This window comes from Pleurodeles waltl, chromosome 3_1, assembly GCF_031143425.1.
Source record: "Pleurodeles waltl isolate 20211129_DDA chromosome 3_1, aPleWal1.hap1.20221129, whole genome shotgun sequence".
NCBI classification, from domain to species: domain Eukaryota; kingdom Metazoa; phylum Chordata; class Amphibia; order Caudata; family Salamandridae; genus Pleurodeles; species Pleurodeles waltl.
The window spans coordinates 1154859522-1154883128 of NC_090440.1; the positions used below are offsets into that span (position 1 = coordinate 1154859522).

At 47.6% G+C, this 23607-nt stretch overlaps 1 protein-coding gene across 1 annotated transcript in view; it reads left to right on the plus strand.

The window, feature by feature from the left end:
• Positions 1-23607, plus strand: part of OPCML (opioid binding protein/cell adhesion molecule like) — a 1147432-nt gene that overhangs the window by 930374 nt on the left and 193451 nt on the right. The gene's annotated exons all lie outside the window — the stretch shown is intronic.

Below are 23607 nucleotides of genomic sequence, written 5' to 3' on the forward strand. Positions count from 1 at the left end.
TCCTGTAGCCTGCTGACCCCTGACTCTGGTGGAAGGACTCTGCCTTCCTCCTCAAGTGCTCTCCATGGTCTTGGATTGAGCTTGCCTCCTGTTCTAAGGTCTGAGGGCTATCAAAGACTTCACCAAAGAAGAGAAAATCCTGCACGTTAGAAAATCGATGCAACGGCTGCAAAATTCAATTCAACCCCTGCCGGATCAACACAGTGCCTGCCTCAATGGCTGAAAAATTCACTGCATCACCACCTGGATCGACGCAGCACCTGTTGCCTCTACTCAACGCGTTCTTGGTTTTCCACCCATTGTCCCTGGGTATCAAAATATCCCCTCATTGCAGGGAGGAACCAAGGCTGCGCTCCTGGAAACCAACACATCGCATTTCCTTGAGTTAGAGCTTTGTAAATTTATAACTGACTTTTCTTGCCAAATATAAATTGGTCAACTCTGCCTCATATTTTCATATTTTTCTGTCATATAAATCCAGTGGCCTGCATATAACTAAAGCACTTCAAATGACCTTCTTCCTCTATCTACAGCAAAAAATGAAAATGTTGCCATTTGGCATTCTTATTTAAATCTCCCATGCTAATTCCATTAAAATACCACTTTCACCACCCCACCATCAGAGTTGCTGGCTGGCTAACACAATTCCAAAAAAAGACACAAGACAGTCATGGAGTAGTAACGAGAGAATTAAACTAGAAGGGTCACACAAATATATCAAGGAGCATATTTAGAAGCCCCTAGCACCATTCCAACACCACATTAGTGTCATTTTTTGATGCTAGTGTGGCATTAGAAGGCCAAAAATGGCGCGGCATATTTACAAACTGGTGCAATGCATGCATTGTGCCACTTTGTAACCGTTTGTGCTACATTATGCCTGTGCCAGGCATAATGTATGCAAAGTGGGTGTTCTCCCGTTAAGAGGGCCAAAAAAAAAATGGGACAAGGAAATCTAAGAGATTTCCTTGAGCCATTTTTTTCAGCACTTTTAGGCCCTGATTTATACTTTTTGGTGCAAAACTGCACTAATGCAGGTTTGCACCAAAAAAGTTGAGCACTGGCTTGCGCCATTTCTGTGCACCAGCAGGGCACCATATTTATGGAATGGAGCAAGCCGGTGCAAAGGGTAGGCTAGTGTAAAAAAAAAATCACATTAGTCGGGTGGGGCTGGCAGTATGGAAGAAGGGGGTTTTGCACCAAAAAATTACTATATGCAGGATAGGGTAAAAAAAATGACTCTAACCTACCTATCAAACAATCAATCAGGGATTTGTAAAGCGCACTACTCACACGTGAGGGTTTCAAGGCGCTGAGGAGGGGTTGGAGGAGAAGGTGGGGAGGGAGGTGCTGCTACTGGTCAAACAGCCAGGTCTTGAGAAGTTTCCTGAAGGTAAGGAGGTCTTTGGTCTGCGCAGGTGGGGGGGAAGAGTGTTCCACGTTTTGGTGGCGAGGTGCGAGAATGATCTACGGCCGGTTGTAGTTCTGTGGTCGCGTGGGACGGTTGTGAGGGTGAGGTCGGCAGAGCAGAGATGCTGGGTCGGGGTGTAGAAGGAGAGTCGTCTGTTGAGGTATTCTGGTCCGGTGTTGTGAGGTGCTTTGTGAGCATGGGAGAGGAGTTTGAAGGTGATTCTCTCTTTGACTGGGAGCCAGTGCAGATTTTTCAGGTGGTCTGTGATGTGGCAGTGGCGGAGGATGTCCAGGATGAGGCGTGAGGAGGCGTTCTGGATGCGTTGCAGCCTCTTCTGGAGTTTGGACGTGGTTCCTGCGTAGAGGGCATTACCATAGTCCAGCTTGCTGCTTATGAGGGCTTGGGTGACTGTTCTTCTGGTTTCGGTGGGTATCCATTTGTAGATCTTTTGCAACATGCGGAGAGTGTTGAACCAGGAGGAAGATATGGCGTTGACTTGCTGGGTCATGGATAGTAAAGGGGTCCAAGATGAATCCTAGGCTGCGTGCGTGGTCAGTGGGAGTCGGAGCAGTTTCTGAAAGTGGCAGGCCACCAGGAGTCCTCCCATGCGGAGGGGGTGGAGCCAAAGATGAGGACTTCCGACTTGTTGGAATTGAGTTTTAGGCAGCTGCTCTTCAGCCATTTGGTGATGACCTTCATTCCTTTGTGGAAGTAGGAATCTGTGGTGTTGGTGGTTGCCAGGGGGGTCTGGGACTGAAGCTGTTGTGGATGTCCCCAATCTTACGGTAGAAGTAGGAGGTTAGGAAGTCGCAGAGGTCTTGGGATTGCGGGATCTTGATGGGGTTGGAGAGTTCCTTCACGACGTTGAAGAGCTCATGTGGCTGTGTGCGTTGTTGTTGATTCGGTCTTTGAAGGCAGTTCTTTTGATGGCTCAGATGAATAGGTGGTGTCTACGGATGGTGTTTTTGAAGGCTGTGTGGTTGTCCAGAGTCTGATCTTGGTGCCACATTCTTTCGCGTCTTCTGCAGCTTTGCTTAGATTCGTGGAGGACGGTTGGTCAACCAGAAGGCCTTTCTGTTGTGCGTCTATTGGAGGGATTCATGATTGGGGCAAGAGTATTGGCACAGGTGTTGACCGATTGCCTGAAGTTACGGGCAGCTGCATCAGTGCTGGTGGTGTCGATGGGTGGGTTCTGCGAGAGGGTCGCAATAAGTTGGTCTTCGGTGAGCTTGTTCCAACTGCGGTGGGAGATCTGTTGTGGGTGGTGGTGTGTTGTGGGTTTCTTGAAGGAGAAGTGGATGCAGCGGTGGTCTGTCCCCTGGAGTTCGGTGGTGTGGCTGAAAGAGACGTGATTGCTGGTGGAGAAAATATGGTCGAGTGTGTGTCCTGCTGAGTGGGTTGGTGTCGTGACGAGCTGTTTGAGGCCGAGGTTGGAGAGGTTGTCGAGCAGGGTGGCGGTGTTGTTGTTGTTGGTGTTCTTGAGGTGGAAGTTTAAGTCTCTGAGGAGTATGTAGTCAGTGGATGGGAGAGCGTGCGTGCTAATAATGTCGGTAATGGAGTCACTGAATTGATGTCGTGGGCCGGGGGCCTGTAGACAAGGGCCCCTCAGAGGATGGTGTTTGGGTCAGTGTGGATTTTGAAGTGAAGGAGTTCGGCGGTGCAGTGGGTGTCTTCCGTGTTGGTCGTGATCCTGAGGGTGTTCTTGTGGATGATGGCGATGCCTCCTCCTGGTTTGTTGGCGTGGTCCCTACGGGTGATCTTGTAGACATCTTGTTGTGTTGTTGTGTTGAGGAGGATACATCTGAGATGGTTGTGTCCTGCCTTGGTGGGTGGGTCATGGCTGGTGAAGGTGCAGTTCCAGCAGGAGAAGGGTCCGCGAGTGGTCTGCGGGGAGGCTTCAAGGCAAGCAGGAGAGCGGCCGGTGTTGAGGGCGCGGAGGGTAGCGGTGTCGTAGTGAAGACGTGCGTGGTGGCAGTTGGGGGGACGGGAGCCAGGGGTTCTGGCGCTGGGCGTGGTCCAGGCGCGGATGGGCACAGACGGGCTTGCCTTTGGCACACTTTCGGCGCTCCAGCAGCGTGGCCAGGCAGCGGCCGCCATTAAGAAGGGAGGTGGGGGAGGAGAGGACATCTGGAAGGCGGGAGGGGGATGAAAAATGGCGCAAAAAAGGGGGCGAAGCTGAAAAGGGGTGCGGGCTGCGGGGGCAGCAGCGGAGGGGGAGAGAGCGAGGGGGAGAGCGAAAGTGAGAGAGAAAGAGAGAGCGGAGTGAGAGAGAATCAAGGAAAAGGAGCACTAAGGGACAGTAGTGGAGAAGAGAGCAAAGCAAAGCAAAAGGAGGATGCATGCATTGTGTCACTTTGTAACCCCTTGCACCACATTATGCCTGTGCCAGTCATAATGTAAGCAAGGGGGGGTCATTCCCTCATGAGGGGGCTGAAAAATGCTGCAAAGAAATCTAAAAGATTTCTTTGCAGCATTTTTTGCGGAATTTGTAATACCTGCACAGAGCACACCATTATATATAATGGGACTCAATGTGCTTTGCAGGATTAATGTCAACATTTTTTACGTTAAACGTGCAAAGCTCCAAACTAACATTAAAAATGTTGACGCTAGTTCCCTAATTACTGCCATGGTGTGCCATATATTAAATATGGTGCAAACACGGTGGCGCAAGGGGGGCACTAAGTGGCACTGCAGTGGAAGCGCACCTCTTTTCTTCAATCTGGTCCATGGTCATGTAACTATATTGTTAGCCAAAGTGGGAACAACCTTATGAAAATAATACAGCAGAAAATAATGCAGTGTAACCGTATACTTAGCCTCTAGAGAACATGTTTAGGGCTAGCAAGCCTATTGAAATGATATTAAAATCAAGGCCTTTAAAACTAACCTTTGCCCAACTATAAAACAAAAGCTGTAGCCATGAGAAAGCTAAAAGACACTGAACGGTGGAAGGGGTTATTATTTTGGAGTCCCCACTAACTTAGTGTGGGGACCCAGAGATGATGTAGACAGAAAGGGCGTTTTGAAGGCTGTCCCATTGTTCTAGTACCACCACAGTCTGATTTATGAGCAAAAATGTTTTGTAAAAGTAATGCCCTGCAAAGCATTATGGAGCGAGTTTTCGTGCCCCAAATATTATGGTAGGTTGACTGTAATGCTCCGAAGTGCGTCGAGAGAACCCCACAATAAAAACAGCCTTTGGAAGAAACAGCCTCAATGTGGGCCAAATGTAAAGCCATTGCCACTGACATCAAGTGATTTCTGAAAGGCTGAAGGTTGGAGACCCCGCACAAAGGGATTTATAAGTAAGTTAACTTATGTCAACTGGAGGGAGCCAATTCAGCGTAAATTTTGTAAAGGTATAAAACACTGGTAGTGAGTTCTAGGTAGGAAGCTTCATTGCACTCTCAGAGTCAAAAAAACAGCAGCATCAGTCCAAAACTTTGGAGAGGCAAACAAACAAAGGAATTACATTGCACGTGGGCACTGCCTCGTTGCATTCTTTGCCCCATTTAAAAACTACCTGTTAGAATGCTGCAGCAATATCTCAGTGGTGATGATCGGCAGGCCAGTAGTTTGGGTCAACGCAAGACCAATTCGGCTTTTGGCTGTTTTAAAGGTCCATGAAATCAACAAACTAATGTATTTGACGATTGTTCAGCCTATTTTTTTTGCAGCGAGGTAAGTAAAGAAATGGGGGCTGGTACATTACTTAGCGCTGCAATCCCCGGCATGGAAGACTTGAAACGTTTGGCATTAAAATGTGTATTTCCCACGCGGTATTTGACTTACAGTATGAAAATCTCATACATTGATCTGATCAAGAACTGAACCCAGAGAAAGTGGTGCTTGCGCATGCACTGTGTTGTTGTCGTTGTGATCCTATCCAGCCACCTACGCAAGTTTGGTGTTACTTTAATGAAACTTTTATATTTTAACTTCTGGAAGTGGTCACTTTAATGTATATTATCTATCTTTCAATAACATCAAAGTCTCACTTCATTACACTCTTTTGATTTACCCCATAGCCCCATTTCCCCATCAGTAACTATTCGACAATCTGTGATACCATCTTACCTTTTGTGTGCTGTACCAGCACCTGATCGTGGAGCGATTCTGGTTTAGGACTCATCGAACCACACAATCTTCCAGTTTTCTGACTAGCTAAATAAAGGTCGAAGCAATTATCTCTTGTATGTCCCCTATAATTCTGCCCCAAAGAAGCAGAAAGGTCTTCAAATGGACTCCAGCTTTAGACCAAAGTTTGACCCTGTGATTTATTATTTCTTACATTATGTACCCCAGGTAGTCAGTCAGTAACAAAGCACATCCTTTTTAGGTGGTTCTTTGGGATGAAGACATAAGTTTTTTTTGTCTTAATAAGTGTCTGATTGTCTGTTCATGGACATGATATAGCAGTTTATCAGGTAATTGTTCCTCTTTGTTCATCTGAGAATAGTCTCAGCGACGGAGAACCGTTAGTGATACAGCAGAAGAAAGGAGGCCAATTTGCCTACTGTTGGCCCCTTCCAATCCTCACTACTTCCTTCAAAGTGCAACCTGCTCACTCAGAGAGCAGTAGCTCGAATTGAAAAAAAGATCTATGGCCCTCCAAAGTCATAAGAAACCACACCTTCTTATTAAGGATAATGTCGGGTAGCCGGAAGGGATTGTGGCTTTGGGGCAGAAGAGCTATTTGTTTTGCCATAGTCCACATTCCTGGGCATTAGATATACCATAACTTTTTATGGTTCACCATCCATGAAAATTCCCCACTTGGGAGTGTATTTACAGAAATCCCACACCAAACCCTCCATACTTCTAAAGGATAGTGAGGCCGATAGTGCACTTGCCATTACGGTTGCATTTGTGCTAAGTATTTGCTCCGGCAATAAGGACATGGAGGACATTTTGAGTTTCCTCACAGAGAGCACTTTAGCTTTTTTAACTAATCATGGGGGCCGGCCAGAGAGAGCACCAAGGTGATTTATTCATTCCCCACACTGCACCAAAGACGGACTCCCAACCGCGCTCTTCTTCCTTCGCTTCTATTTTGCTACATCTTTCATTTTGTTCTCTTCCCAGATTCCATCCTCGCTATTTTATATTTCCTTATGTGCCCCTCCCAGTCTCACCCCCTTTATTTCGAGCTCTTATACTCTCACGTTTTTCACGTTTTCTTTGTTCATTTACATTTCCTCATATCCAGCCCTCTAGAACGCCCCCCCCCCCCATCCCGTCTACCCTCCACCCCTTCCCCCCTCCCCGACCCCCGGCTCCCCTACCTCGCTATCCCCCATCCTCTCCCTCCGGCATCCTCTCCCTCTGTCCTTTCCAGGGACATCCCATCCTTGCGCGAACAAAATATACGAGACAAATCCGAAATGACTTAAAAAAACTGTTGACAAAAACAGAACATTTCTATTGCTACCAAAGGCAGGGCCCGGGGGATCATTGCTGCATTGAAGGAACACACGCTGAGAGAATTTTCCCGCACACACTTTTGAAAAGGAAAAAACGTCCTAAATAAAGAGGAACGCAGCTATTTTTGAGGAGATAATTGTTTGCCATATGCATTATAAGTGCGACTGCTTCCTTGGGTCATGAATCACTGCTTGGCGGGAATGGTCGACACGCAGAAGACTTCATTTTTTTTCTGCTCGCATCTTAAACTAATTATTAATAGGTCTGCAAGGTGATTAGAAACCGCGCCCGCCGCACAGAGGTTCAAAGCATATGCTTCCGAGGGCCTAACTGCAAGGCCATTGGGGTTTAGTGAGGCACCAGTGGAGCTGGAATTGTGCATCAATGTAAGGGTTCGTGTAGAAGGTAGGAGAGTAGGGGGGAGAGCGGAGGGGTGCGCAGTGAGGTTGTAGGCATACGATGCTTAAATATACTCAGGGATGGACTGGATACCTACAGCAACCAATTTTCAAGCCAGTGTAAAGCTTACCTCTATCTGCACCGGTCTGAGCCAAGTATGTGTTTAATGGGTGGTAGTGGGGGGGTGACATCCCAGCTCAAGTGGTGTTATACTCACAGTGCTATTAATAATTTTATTTGAGTCGTGCTAGTAAATCAGTGGTGCATTACATTTTCTCTGTTGGGAAAACCTCTGTACTGTTGTTGGCACTAGAGAGAGTGCCATCCACGTGCAGTAACACAGGCCTGAGACAAGAGGGTTGCAGCAATGGAGACTTTGATGTAGCTAGCTGACTTGGCACCTGCCAAATTGGGGCCAAGGTTCTCTCTCCAGGGTCATCCCTAAATGTTTAACCCTCGTGTTTGCTGAACTCATTTTTGTTGGCTTTTAAGACTCTGTGCACTTTACCTCTGATAACCAGAGCTAAAGGGTTTGTGCTCTCGCGTTCAAACATGATAATTATACATCCCTAATAATGTGGTACTACATGTACCTACGGCCTGCAAATCAAATGTTATTAGTGGACCTGCAGCACATATTGTGCTGCCCATTTAAGTAGCCCTTTACAACATGTCTCACGCCTGCGATTGCAGCCTGTGTGTGCAATTTTAAACTGCCATTTCGACCTTGACAAAATAAAAATGTTGCCAGGCCTAACCCTTCCCTTTTAATACATATGTCACCTCTAGGGTAGGCCCTAAATGGTCCAGAAGGCACAGTGCATTGTATTTAAAAAGCTTGACAGATATTTTTTTAGTTTTACATGTCCTGGTAGTGAAAAACTCTCAAATACTATTGCCTGGCCTACCCATACTTTTGGATAACATTGGGTTACCTTATTACATTTAGAAAGTGATACATTTTGTTTGGTAGCAAGTAGAAATTTCATGTTTGGTGTCTGAGGAACCATCATTTAAAGTCTGATTTTGAGTCACAATTCTGAAAATGCCACTGTTAGAAAGTTGGCATTTTCTTATCCTAAACATTCAGTGCCTTTAGCCTGTTCCTGGGTCACATGACTAAGGCCCTCAGTATGAACACTGTGATAAACACCACTCCGGCGGTGGTGGTGGTAACAACCACCAACAGTCCGGTGGTCTGGACCACCAAATTATGAACCACCTTAAAAACAGGCAGCATGAACACCACTCACTGCCAGCTCAGGAGTGCCAACAACGACAGCAGAGCCCACCCACCTACAGGCCGACGGAAAGGCCCAACCCGCCCATCAAATAATGAAGCACTAGACTGCCGTCAGTTCCGGGGAGGGAACCACCGCCACGCAAAGCCAGGCGGAAACAAACCAAATAAAAGGAAACACTCACCGGAGGCACAATCAATACCCCAAAGCAGAAATGGATAGAGAGTTGCAGATCATGCCAGCCCTGCTCCTTGCCATATACCTCCACGACGAGACCGCCGACGAGGATGACGATGGTAAGTACCGCAACCTACTAAACAAGGGAAGAAGGGGCCCAGTTACATACCCACCCACTCCACCCACCCTATAATGCACCCACAATCCTTCACAACAGCACAAGCAGTACACCCCACAGCAAGAGGTACTTACTCGACACAAGGCAAATCCAACCTGCCCAAAGTACACACATATGCCCAGCACCCCCAACCAAAGAAACAATGAACCACGGATCCAGAGTGTGCCATAAACAACACTGGCCACATGATTTTTAATTCAGCTCAATGAGCTACCTTAGTGCAACATAAGCCCAATGGCCAGTCGATAGTTCGTAGTCCGATGGGCCAGATGGGCCCCAACTTGACTCCCACATGTGCAAAGGTACTCCACCTCATAGGGGCAACAAAGAAGCATCCAGGTACCTCAGGGAACAGGGGTATGGGGTGGTGGGGGTGGGGACTTACGACTGGGAGGGGAGGCTTGTCCTTACATTTCGGAGGTGGAGGGGGCTTGGATCTGAACCTTGAAGTAGGTGGAGCGGACGTGGCCTGTGGTGCGGCAGATGTTCCAGGGCCAGCACGTGGTCTCTTGCTCACAGGGAGGTAGTACATGAATGGGAAGGGCGGACGGGGGGGGGCTGTGACGTGGGAGGAGTGGACAGGGCAAGGAGGTGGGCACGTTTAGGGACACGACGGGTGGGCCAGTGGGTTTGAATAGGTCAACACAGGATAGGAAACGTTTTTTAGGGGCAATTGGGGTGGACCTGGAGGAAGGCGTGGGAGTGGAGGTAGAGGGAGTGGTCGTGACAGGTGTAGGTGTGCCTGACGTGGCTGCAGGTTACTGGACAGTATGCTGAGGTGTGGTGGATGTGTGATGGGTGGGTGTTTCAGTGCGTTTGAGTGTCTTGGCAGGATGGGGAGTGGACACAGTGGAACAAGACTGGCTGGCAGTGTAAATGTATGTTGTCTGTGTGTCTGCAAGTTTGGTGCGTGTGCTGCATGTGTCAACTCAAGTCGTTGTGGTGAGTGCAGGTGTGGTGTCTGGGGAGCATGAATGGATGTCTGATTTTGTGAACTGCAAGAATAGGGTCAGTAACATTGAATGAGGGTGCAGTGCCTGTGGGTGTGCATGTAGAGGGGACAGACAGGGAGGGGGAAGATGCAGACACATTTAGGAAAGTGGATGCTGGTGTGTGTGCCTGTGTATGTTGGCTGTGTATGCCTGTGGTGGGAGGTGTGGTGCTTGTGTTTTGAAGTGTGTTGAGGTGTGTGCCTGTGTGTCAGAATGTGTGCTTTGGATGGGTGAAGGGAGTGGGGGGCTGGAAGGGGTAGAGGTGGTTGGAGGGGGGACGGAATGACCAGGGACACTGGCTGCTGTCAAAGAGGAGGCCAGAGCCTGAAAATATCTTTGTAGGCCAGACACTGCACGGTGATTGCCATCCAGATAGGCATTGGTCTGCTGCTCCTCTGATGCTAGCCCCTGGATGGCATTGACAATGGTTGTCTGCCCTACAGAGAGGACAGCAGGGATTACTAGGGCAGGGGAGGAGGTGCCTGGGGCGAAAGAGATGCCCACCCTTCTGGGTGAGTGGGCACGGGCAACTCGGTGGAGAGCAAATGGGAGGGGGTGACAGTATGGGGGTGGCGGAAGATGACACAGAATGGGTGGCCCCACTAGGATCCACCACCCCCAGGGAGCTCCCATCGGAGGAGGTATCAAAGTCACTACTTCCAGTGGTAGTTGCTTCCCCGTGGTACTACCCTCGCCCTCCAACCCACTGGTCCCATTATGCGTTGGAAGACTCTGCCTCTGTGGAACCGTGGGCCGCTGCATCCCCGCTCACTGGTGCCTCAGATCCCTCGCCAGATGATGCTGATTTACACAGACAACACAAGAGAACAGGGATGGGGAGACAAAACAGGAGAGACAATTGTAAATAGTTGAATGGAGGTACATAAGTGGTTCACAAATACACCCACCCTGCAAATTTTACACCAGGCAGCACCTACCGCTATACACATGGCTATGCCCCTGACTAGAAGCCACAACCCTGCTCTACAGCCATTCCCCACAGCACTGAATGGCCTGAAGTACTGCAAACCTGACCCTTATAACCCTACTCCCCATGGGGGCCATTATGTAGATGGACATCAGTCAGAGTCCCTGCCACTAGACAGCATGCATACCACTACACACTCACACATCCATCAAGGATCCATAATATGGTTTCTGTACTCACCCGCTTGTGACTGCTGTGTAGCCTTCGAGTGCCCATCCAGGTCTGGATATGCTACCGCCAGAATGCATCGCATAAGGGGGGTCAATGCCTGACGGGCACCCCTTCTTCGTTGGAAGGACTTCCCCAGCTGGGCCTCGCAGATCTTCCTCGCCCAGCACCGCAGGTCCTCCCTCCGCTTCCTGCAATGGGTGCTCCACCGGTTGTAGACCCCCAGGGTCCTCACCTCCCTGGCGATGACCTGCCATAGTCCCCCCTTCTGGTGGGCGCTGACCTACATGGGACACAGAAAAATGTACACAGAGATCAGCCAATGGCCATTACATAGAGCTGGCTATACGTCCACTATGGGACGGACATTTACAAAAGCCTAACAGCACACACACACGGAGCATGTCAGGAATCCAGGACTATACATTGTCAAACATGCACACATATTTACAGCCATTGCCACCATTACACACATCCATGCCTCCCAATCCTCCTACTCACCTGTACCTCTGGTCGACCGTAGAGTTTGGCGTACAGGGGCAGGACCCCGTCCACTAGCTTCCCCAATTCCACGCTGGGTAAGGCCAGGGCCCTTTCCTCTGCCACACGTGCTATCTCCATGACCAGAGGCAGGACACAGCAGCACACTCAGTGTAGTACCTGCATGCACGAGATCCGAGAGTCAAGTGAAGTTGTGGTGAGGAGTTAGCGTACGCACCGCGGCGGTGTGCACCGTCACTGCCGGCGGAGATCATGATACGCTAAGAGTCCCCATTGACAACCATGTTAACTAATGAATGGTCGCACGGCGCTGAACACCGCCTTACGCTATTACGTCAACCGCTAGCGGTATGAGGTCACTTCCGCTACAACATTTCTGGATTACTGGGGGCAGACATCTTGGCCTTTACTACGCAATTGTTAAATCCTCATCTGCCCCATGCAGGCCCTATTGTCCCCAACCCCCCATAGGCATGAACAAATATACATTTACTCACCACAACAGTCCTGATGTATCATTGAGGACATGTTACTCCAGTTTCACACCTACTATGCATAGGTGTCGTCGACAATCATGCCAGCTGTGCATAATAGGAATCATTATGGGCAGATGTATGTGTGTTCCTCACATGTGTTCTATACTCCTCCTAGGTACAGACCCTTGTGGCGAGGGAGGGCCCCATCGGTGTACAGACCACTTGTTGATTTGCGGACCATGGTGGAGCGTCACATCATTAACAATTACAGACTTACTCATGCTACTATTCATAAACTTTGTGCATTACTGGATCCACCACTGAGAGCGGCTAATCGGAATCAGCATGCCATCCCTACTGAAGTGCAGGTGCTCTCTGCACTCCATTTCCTGGCCACGGGCTCATTTCAAGTGACAGTGGGCACGGGTGCAGGTTTTTCACAGCCCATGTTTAGCATTATACTGTCCGGATTTCTGAATGCATTTGTACCACACCTGCAGTCCTATGTGAGGTTCCCCAAAGTGCTGACCCCCCTGCCATCAGTGGGACTCTATGTCTTTGCCAACATACCCCATGTGATAAGTGCCATCGATGGAACCCACATTGCTCTCATCCACCCACAAGTTAGTGAACAGGTGTACAGAAACAGGATGAACTTTCACTCCATGAACATTCAATTGGTGTGTACTGCAGACCAGTACATCTCACATGTGAATGCCATGTTCCCTGGATCAGTCCATGATTCCTTTGTGTTGAGGAACAGTAGTTTGCCACACAAGATGGAACAACTACAATGGGACAGAGGATGGATAATAGGTAATGTGTCTGACACTTTTTGGCATATAGCAGACAGTCAGGCTGTCTGCCACTGGGGGTTGTCAGTGACTGTCCTGTTTTGCCCCCTTTCTCAGGTGATTCTGGCTACCCCAACATGCATTGACTCCTTACACCATTGAGGAATCCTAGGACAGATGCAGAGAGGAATTACAATGAGGCCCATGGGCTGATAGAGCGCACAATAGGTCTCCTGAAGGCTAGGTTTCATTGCCTCCATATCTCTGGCAGATCCCTGGCCTATGAGCCTGAAAAGGTGTGTAGAATAGTGGTGGCCTGCTGCATGCTGCACAACGTGGCTGTGAGGAATTCTATCTCCTTGTTGGAGGAGGTGGGAGCTGTATATCCATACCAGTTTCCTCAGGGAGGGGATGAGAGTGATGGTGATGATGAGGAGGTGGAAGATGTACATTCCAGGAACCAACTGATACAGCTTTACTTCCAGTAACTATGTGTGACTATTCGATGATACTGCTGTCTGTGCAGCATACTGTCAGTGTGCCTTTTCCTCTGTGGGAGTGTTGTGTCTATAGACATCGTCACTGTGACCAGGTTTGCATGGGACATGTAACATTATAGTCAAATTGACAATTATGTTGGCACAACCACAATTGAGGTGCAATTCCTGCTACTCAGATATGAATACATGATTTCTAAAACTATTGCATCCACACTTCCATTAGTTTCAACGTAATGACAGGGGACATTGACATTGGTGAACAGGTGTTTTATTTGGTGCAGGGATTACATTGTGCAGTTTACAGTGATGGGAGTGGGATGCTGGTGGATGTCCAATATAGCTACATGGTTGCAGTGTTTGTTGGCAGTGGTGGTATGCCCATCTATCATTTCCAGTTTTTGGGGTTGTTTTTACACTGTGTGGATGTTGGTACAGTGGCACACTTGGAGGACATTTCTTGCCAGAGTCACTTCTTTGAGGGGGCCACCATGGTCTTGGCAGGCGTTCCTGTGCCATATCTGGGCCTGAGGGACCGCTTGGGTGCATGGTGTTGGCCTGTACGGATTGAGATGCAGGCCTCCTGTGTGTCCTGAGATGGTGGCACAAGTCCAGTTGCTGCTGCTGATGTTGTTGGCCGGTCAATATCTTGGCCTGTAGTAGGGGCTTCCTGGTCTGTGGGAGCCTCAGGCTGTGTTGGGACAAGGTGCAGCAGCGCACCTGCTATGATGGCCATTGTGGCATTATGCAGTTTCCACTGCTCCATGGCCTCTTGGTGGTGTGCTACCTGCATCCTTTGACTCTGCTCCAAGGTGGAAACTATCTGGGCCAATCTGTCCTGGGTATGGTGGTATGCTCCCAGGACCTCAGATATCGCGTCCTGGGCTGCAGCATCCATCCTGTGGCCTCACCCCCAGGCCAGTGATGCCCTCCCACTGGGCCTAGCCCCTTGTGCCTGTGTCCTCTGCAAAGGTCTGGTGGTAGCACTTGTACTGGGGCCATCGTCTTCCTGCCTGTTGGTAGGGGGTGACTGTGGCCTCTGTCCATGCCATCAGTCTGTGGCTTGGATACACATGTGTGGGGACGGTTGCTCTGGGCTGATATTGTTGGCTGGGTGGTAGGGGTGTTAGTGGTGTCCTGGGTGGGGCTGCTGGATGGTGACAGTCCAGGACTGCGTGAGGGGCCAGGGTGTGCATCACTGTCCAGGGTTCTCTCTCCAGTGTCCTGGGTGGTGCCTCTGTCTCCATGTGGGGCACTGCCACTCCTTGTCCTGTCCATTAGGGTGGCATGGGTGGTGGTGCCTGTTGGGGGGAATGGACATGTCTCTTACAATTGCAAGATCGGATGGGGTGCACTGGGCTGGGGTGGATTGTGCAGGTTTTCCACTTTTGGCCCATGCAGGGTGCTTTTGTGAGGTTGCCATTGCATTTTGCTTAGGATGTGGAGGTGCATTGTGGGTAGTGTAGTGCCTTTGTGATTCCTTGTAGGGGTAGGTGGCTGTGCACAGGGGGAGAGATGCGGGCCTGTTAGTGGGTTTGTGGGCATGCTGGGTGACTGGATGTTGTGAATGTGGGCTGGGTGGGGTAGTGGTCCTGGTGGATGTTGGAGGGGTGGGGTGGTGCATGCATTACAGGTGTGATGGATATGGGGTGATTGTAGACGACATACCCGAGTCCATTCCTCAAGTGAGTCCAGTGAGGCCCTCAGGGTGCAGGATGGCCAGAACCTTTTCCTCCCTGTCAGTGTAGTCGGGTGGTGTTGGTGGAGGTCCTCCCCCAGTCTTCTGGACTGCAGTGTTGTGCTGGGATGCCATGGACCTCACCTTCTCGCGCAGGTCATTCCATCACATGTGATGCTCCGGTGGCGCTAGAGGCTCTTAAATCTTCCCCTTGGAGACCAAATTGATTTAAATTGTGCTTGAAACATCTGCACCTGAGGAGGTCGGCAGTAAAGGCTGTCTGCAGGGACTTATATCCCCTGCAAAACTCATGTTAAGGGATTTTAATAAATTACTCAAAGCATGTCCACACACCTCTTTAGATAAATACAAGAGCCAATGTTAGAATCCCCAGCCGAAACAGTATAGGTATTACTCTTTGACAGAGTCCTGTTCCAAAGCTGCAACTACACTTGCTGAGTGAAACATCATTAATATAATAGTTTATGATTATAAGATCGGTATTTGGTTTAAAGTCCAAACCACCAGAGGTTTTTGGTTTAAAGTCCAAACCACCAGAGGTTTACTGTGAGAAGGCTAGAGACTAAGGGCCTTATTTATACTTTTTGGTGCAAAACTGCACTAAGGCAGTTTTGCCCCAAAATGTTTTGCTCCAGCTTGCACCATTTTTTAGCACCACCTGGGCACCATATTTATGGAATGGTGCAAGCCGGTGCAAAGGGTAGGCTAGCTTTAGAAAAAATGACGTTAGGCAGTTTTGAGTCAAAATAAATGAATCTGACCAGATTAGCATCATTTTTTGATGCTAAGGGGCATATTTATACTCTGTTTGCACTGAATTAGCGTGCGTTTTTTTTTTACTCTAATTCAGTGCAAAACTAACTCCATATTTATACTTTGGTGCTAGACCCGTCTAGCGCCAAATTTATGGAGTTAAAGTCATTTTTTGGAAGTGGAAACCTACCTTGCCTTAATGAGATGCAAGGTAGGCGTTCCTGTGCAAAAAAATGACTCTATGGCCTTAACACCATATTTATACTCCCATATAAAAATGGTGCAAGGGAGGGAGGAGGGGTCACAAAATGGGGCAAAGCAAGCTTTGCCCCATTTTTTAAGACCTGGGTCAGGGCAGGGGTTAGGGGACCTGTGGGCCTATTTCCATGGTGGAACACCATGGAATAAGCCCAGAGGTGCCCTCCCCAGGCCCCAGGTGCACCCCCACCCACACCATAGGGACTGCGGAGGATGGGGGACCCTATCCCAGGTAAGTACAGGTAAGATTGTATTTAATTTTATTTTTTTTGTTTAAGTGCCATAGGGGGCCCTGAAATGGGCATGGTAGGTTTAGCACCATAAAATGACGCTAATCTGGTTAGAGTCATTTTTTTTTACTCTAACCTGCCTAAAGTCATTTAACCCTCTTCTTCTATACTGCCAGCCCCACCCAACTAAAGTCATTTTTTTTTTACTCTAGCCTACCATTTGCACCGACTTGCGCCATTCCATAAATTTGGTGCCCGGCTGGTGCACAGAAATGGTGCAAGCCGGTGCTAAACATTTTGGTGCAAAACTGAGTTAGTGCAGTTTTGCAGCAAAAAGTATAAATAAGGGCCAATATTTTGTAAGTTTGCGCCACTTTTGCGTCATAAAATGACGTTAATGCGGTGCAAAAAAAGTTTAAATCAGGGCCTTGGTGCTAGATGGGTCTAGCACCAAATTATAAATAGGGAGTTAGATTTGCACCGAATTAGAGTAAAAAAATAATGATGCTAATTCGGTGCAAACAGAGTATAAATATGCCGCTAAATATGGCGTTAAGGCCATAGAGTCATTTTTTGCACGGGAACGCCTACCTTGCATCTCATTAAGGCAAAGTAGGTCTCCACTTTCAAAAAATGACTTTAACTCCATAAATTTGGTGCTAGAGGGGTCTAGCACCAAAGTATAAATATGGAGTTCGTTTTGCACCGAATTAGAGTTAAAAACATGACACTAATTTGGTGCAAACAGAGTATAAATATGCCCCTAATATTGCTTATCCCTCAATCATTCTCCCTGAGGTAGAGGGATGTGCTGGTGAATCATAAGTACTAGACTCATCAGCATAATAACTATCCATTGCCCATGTTGCCTGTAGACAATAATGCTGAAGTTAAATATATAGGTTAACCAGTAAATGTAAATTAGCACTTGTATAGCACACTACTCACCTGTTAGGGTCTCAAGGCACTGTACTCATACCGCTATGGAACCCCTCCTGGCTTTTCCCTGTGAGGCACCCACTCCTGAGCACCCCCAGGGTGAAGCCAGGCATCCAAGCACTGTTGGGGCCGTTGTGGAGATTAAGCAAGCTATTGCCCAGAGTTGCAGAGTGGGACCCATGAATTAGAGTAGGCACTGAGGCGAGAATTATCTGGTCAAGGGGAATTGAGCCCAAGACCTGCCGAAGCAGGACTTGAATCCTGGTCTGGAGCCAGATCTCTGCTTCAGGGTCTGCCGCTCTAACCATTGACCCACACTTCTCCACACCAGTCAGGTTTGGCAATTTATTTGTGACCTCTGCTGCATTCCAGGTTGCCAGTGTAGTTACAGTATTTATGTATGTGAAAACAACTGCCTTTATATATAATTTCATTCTTTTTAATATTTCTGGTTGGGGTTTGCTGCTTTATATTGTCTGACATCACCTGGTCTTGAGGTGACAAGAGCTTAGGTACCAGATACATAAACAACTTTGCCCTTGGCTCTTCCAACTACTGAAGCACAATAGTTTTTACGTTTCGCTAGACAAAGGATCATGAGCCCGTCTCATAAAATTCAGCCGCAGAGATGCAGCACACACATTCGTCTGCACACATTTGAGATTTGCTACTTTAGAGTATTAATGCTCCTGTGTATTGTGCCGCACCCTGGGGTATTTGAACTTTTCATGAGTAACTATTTAGCACATATATTTGGGAAATTAACATGTAAATGTAATCCTCTGACCTAATTTCTTAAGCACCCCAAGCACCAGAGAGAGAGTCAAACTTGGTTCGTACATTCTTTGAATAATATGTGGCTTATACTAAAAGATCTGCAAGTTTGGCTTTTAGTTCCAAGTCTAATCCAGTGCTGAAGTTCTTCAGCACTGACAAAGCGCTACAAGGAAGGTGAGGTAGAATTATGCCACCGAGAACTGCGAATGTGGATTTGCTCCAGCATTTCCAGCATAATAAAATAAGCGGATGCAGCTGTAATTTTGCACTACCATTTTCACCAGTTATCGGAGTGTCAGATGCAACAAGTTGTTTCCCACTTAGAAGTGGTACAAATTTAATTTTTGTATTTTTCAAGTGCTGCAAACATTAATGCAAAATTGTGGCAAATGTATTGTGTGCAGTTAAGAAATTCAGACAAAATTGCTGTGCTTTGTTGCAATCAGTGTACTACGTACATAGGGTTTGTTTGAATCCTATGATAGAGTACAACATTGTACAATTGTATAGCTAGGTGTTGTTAGAGATTGGGTATGCACCCTGTCCAAGTAGGGACCACAGTTCTAGTCAGGATAAGTCAATTACACATCATACATTAGCCAGTGCTCACCCTCTGGTAGCTTGGCACAGAGCAGGCAGGCTTAACTTAGAAAGCAATGTATAAAGTATTTGTGGAACACACACTCAGCAAATAAAGTGAAAACAACATCAAAAATAATCCACATCCGGTTTACATGAAGGTAGAGATTTGTTATTTTAGCAGATCAAGATTATCATGATAGAGATTTGATTAATGAATCCAGCAGGGTGCAACTTGACGAATCCAGGTCGAAAAGCAGTATTTATCAAAACTTAACAAGACTACCTTTAGAGCTGTTGCTCCCCTTCCAATCCATACTCCAATTGTCTCCTGCACAGACACGGAAGGCTCGGAATGTCTAAAATAACTTCCTCGCTGAGTATGTTGGCAGGTTTCAGGGTCAGGAGTTTGCTGGGCCGTTGGACGCACTAGTGCACTTCTACATGCTGTTTTACGGTAGCAGCTCACCTCCTTGAGCTGCGTCTCAGCTGAGCTGCACTGCCTTACAGCTTTCTCCCTGCAGCCAGGTTGATGAGCCTGTGTCACTTGGTTCATCACAAGACTCCCTCTGAAGGAAGAGAGCAGGCTGGGCAGAGATGTCGGGCCAGTCGCACAGTCCCTTGACCCCCAGGGGGAAGGCACTCTCTCTCCTGATCTCGGCAACACGGGGGACTCTGACCAAACTCAGGGCCTCACTGTAGACTTCTAGAAGTGGAGACCACCCCAAGGATGCCATACTCAGTCTCCCAGTGATATCAAGCCCTCTGATGTCCTGATGGGGCGATGGGGTCTTTTATGTCCCAGAGACCCTCACTTAAACCAGAAGCAGGTCAGCAAGCCCCTTGGAGGCACTTTGGAGAGATGATTAGTTCTTGGTTTGCAGGGCAGAGATCAGCAGGTAGCAGGACGGCCCAACAGAGCAGAACAGCAGTTCCTGGGAACAGTCAGGTCTAGCAGAGTGGCAATCCTGGCACACATCAGTCTTTACTCCAGCAGAGTGTCCTTGAGTCAGGAAGAGTACTAATGTGAGTGGGTCTGGGACCCACTACTTTACTAGAAAGTGCCTTTGATGTTGGGGATGACTACAAAGAATTTCTCTTAAGTGCACAGGTCCCCCTTTCAGCTTAGCCTCTGCTCCAGACTATCAGTGGGGGGTAATCAGCCTCTTTGTGTGGACTCTGGTCCCCACTGTTTGAATTGTGAGCCCTTCACAACATCCTCCCCAGAAAGACCCATCAGTATGCAGATGAAGATAGGTGCAGTTGAGTATTCTGTGTTGGGGGTGTCTGGAGGAAATGCACAATTGTAGCTGAAACCCAGCCCAGGGCAGACATCTACTGGAGATAGGCTGTGGGCACACAGGGCAGTAAGTCCAGAGAAATGCCTACTTTCTAAAAGTGGCATTTCTAAAATAGTAATAGTAAATCTGACTTCACCAGTAAAGAGGACTTATTATTACCATTTCAATGGTACTAAACATGATGCAGCTCTCTCGCTGAAATCAGGAATTAAAGCTTAAAGTTATTCTAAGGATTTCCATTGCTGGCGTATGAGAGGGGAGCAGGCCTCACAGTAATGAAAAATTACTTTGGAAGTTTTTCATTTCCAAGACATGAAAAACTTAAGAGTGCATGCCCAGTCTTTTGCTTACATGGCACCCTGCCCTATGGACTACTTAGGGCCTACCTTATGGGTGACTTATATGTAAGTAAAGGGGAGCTTAGGGTTCGGCAAGAGGTTTTAGATGCCAAGTCGGGTGGTAGTGAGACTGTACACACAGGATCTGCAGTGGCAGGCCTAAGACATATTTACAGAGCTACTTAAGATGGTGGCACAATCAGTGCTGCAGGCCCACTAGTAGCATTTAATTTACAGGCCTGGGCATCTGTTATACCACTTTACAAGGGACTTGAATGTAATATAATTATGCCAATTGTAGATACACCTATGTTACCATGTTTTAGGGGAGAAGCACACACACAATTAGCACTGGTTAGCAGTGGTAAAGTGCTCAGAGTCCTAAGGCCAACAAAAAGATACAGCAACAAAACAGGAGGTGAAGACAAAAAGTCTGGGGTAAAAGCATTCTAAGGATGCCAGGTCTATCAGGCGTCTAACGACTTTGTCAAATTATTTTTTCAACTTTGTGAGTCTCAAGAAAAGTGTGACCTGTAAAGTTATTGAAAAAAGGACAACTTCAGGGGCCACTAAATGTAAGAGCCACCAGGGAAGTGGGTGGACTGCCACCAAGGGGTGTTAGTTTCTTTTGTGAGTTAGTCCGCTGTCCTGTGGAAAATTTCAAGTGCCAACCACCCTCTACCATTCCCACCACCCATTCTCAGCTGCTGCCCCTATCTTCACACAGAGCCAGTATCTGCCTAATATGACCAGGCATCGTGGATTTGCTGGAACAGTCCTGGTTTTTCACCAGCCATCCCGGAAGATTTCTGGAAATTTAGTTTATGTCCCGGTTTTCAGAGAGAGTCGACTGAAAATGGTAGAAGGTGTCTTTTTATGTTTTTCAGAACAAGGTTAGTAAACAGCTGTTATAAGAAAGCAATTTAATTAACATGCATAATACTGATTTAAAAAAACATGCATTTCATTTATGTTTTTAGCGTCTCTTCTGTAAGTCTAAAGTGGTGAGTGCTGTCATTCTGTGAGCTCGGTTGAGGTAAAATTGAAGTCCTTCTATTTAGGGGAAATGTCACGGTTTTTGGCTTTAAAATTCTGGTCCCCCTAAATCTGCCTCTTCTGTCCATACCTCATATCTGGATGGGGAGGGTGCTGCCAGCCGCACAGATTTCCCAGAAAATGATGCCCTGCATGTGCAATTGCATTGAAGGCTGCATTTCAGACAGCTGGCGGGTTTACCTACATATCGGCGGAAGTTTAGAACCTTCGACTGCCTTTGCCGAAGCAACATTTCCCGCTTCCACCAAGTTTGTGGATAAATGTTATCCTTTCGCCTAGAAGCAATCTTTGGCAGAGGGCGAGAAAAAGTGAAGAAATCATCGACCATGCTTAAGACCTGTGCCTTTGCTTTGGCAGGGCGCAGATGGCATACATCTCAGACTGTTATTCTGCTGTAGCGCTGGTGTTGCACTGTTTGAAGGGATCTCACATGCCTGCTGAGTGAGATAAGACTGCTGAGCTGCTGGGTGCGATGTTACTCACCCCAGGATTGGAAGGATGTGCCTAGGTGTGTACATATGCCACTGCTGGGAGGAAGCCACACTGCTTTTTTAGCAAGGAAGAAACAGCCTTGCTGAGCACCTACCCTGCTGCTTGAATGTTATTGGTCGGGAGCAGTCAGAGCTGGCTCTCGAAGGAACAGTGCCAAGGACAGTTCATTGTACAGAAAAATAACACGTTTCCTCCTTTACCTTTCAAACTCCTGGGATCCAGGCAGCCATTTGAAAGGAAGAAAGCAAATTGCGATGTATTATTAATGCTGCTGCGTCTTCTAAAGATGAGCGTGGGGCTGGCAAGTACAGACGCATCTCTTCATCACCAGACTGCTCCCAGGTGTGCTCTAACTCAAAGCACGTGCAGTGGAATAGAGAGGGTGGAATGGAAGAAAGAGAGCGGAAAAAGCGAGAGGCTGGGGAGAAAATATAGGACACATAGTGGAAACAGGAGGAGGAAAGAAAGGGAATCAAGAAGAGGGGAGAAAGAAACCAAGAAAGCTAGAAAAAGGCAGAAAGGGGAGCGCTTGAAACACCGCGTCAAGAACCGGCTGTGAGAGAAAAGAGTTCATTTTGTTATGACCAAGATCGCCGAGTCGGTGTACTGTTTGTTGAAGCAACCTGTATTCCAATCCCATACAACATCTACCTAGCAAGGGGACGTGTTACACGCACAAGCAGTACATTGACCTTAGTGCTTAATTTTCTAAAACAAAAATAAATGCACAAATAAGTGCCAGGGCTCTCTCAAGAAGCCATTGCAGCTTGCACCACACATTGCCCCGGCCATGCTGCCAATGGCAGCAACAACACAACTACTAACCATCACAGGTGTGACAATTTGAATTGTTTCAGGCCCCCAAAGCTATCAGAATGGCTTTGGAGCAGGGGCCGCGCCTCCATTAGGGCAGAGGAGATTCGCCCCTCCCACGCCAGCAGCAGCAGCTGCAAACCTTTTCCCCAAAAACTATAATACAATGTGTATATTACTGTTTTTTGGGGATATGAGGTGGGGCCTTGGGGATGATGACCACTGAGCACTCCCCCTCAAAGCGCATGTGTGCATGGCTGGCCGTCTCAGGCCAGCCTAACACACATGCAGTATGGGCTCTTTCAAGCCTGGCAACACAGTTGCCGGGCTGGAGATAGCCTGCACAGGCTCCCAGTCTGCCTGGGAGCACCATGGCTATGTGCTCCCAGCCAATCCTAACACTACTCTAAGCAGTTTTAGGATCGGCGCAGGGCAGGCTGGGACCTGTGCCTGCAGAGAAGTGGGAGAAGCAGATGGATCGGCGGAGGTAAGTTAAAAAAAAAAAATATTTTATTATTTTTAATTTAATTCCCCCTCCGTTATGCCCCACCCCTTTTACATGCTGCAAGCCATGACTGCTTGGGAGGTAGGTAATAGTCATTTTTAATGTATATTGAAAGATGATTTAACTGTTGTTGTGATGGTCTACAAATTAGCCAGACATCACTACCTTGTGGAAGACTGTCACAAGCGCTGGTGTTGACAATTAAGGGCTGGTGTCGAGCACCGGAAACCACTGGCTCAATGTAAGCACTGCATAGCCCTATTTTCAGCCCCCAGCATGACAACACTGCAAAAAGGAAAACAGAATACTCCTTCCCCAAACATTCAAAGACTAAAGTTAGAATAACAAATTAACCTGTATTCCAATATTTGGACATATTCCTGGGCCTCTTTCCAAATGTTTAATTTGCCAACATTTTCACAAGTGGTCAGTCATACCTGTAGCATGCAAATGTTTTTTGCATTACAGTAATGTAGGTTTTCTTGTAATATCATAATTTGCTTACTTGTGACGTTTTGCATGTATGTTTTAGAAAAGGTTTACATGTCTAATATGTATGAGAGAGAGTTTGTTTTTGTTATTCCTTTTATGTGCAGGTCCAGACATGCCTTTTATTTC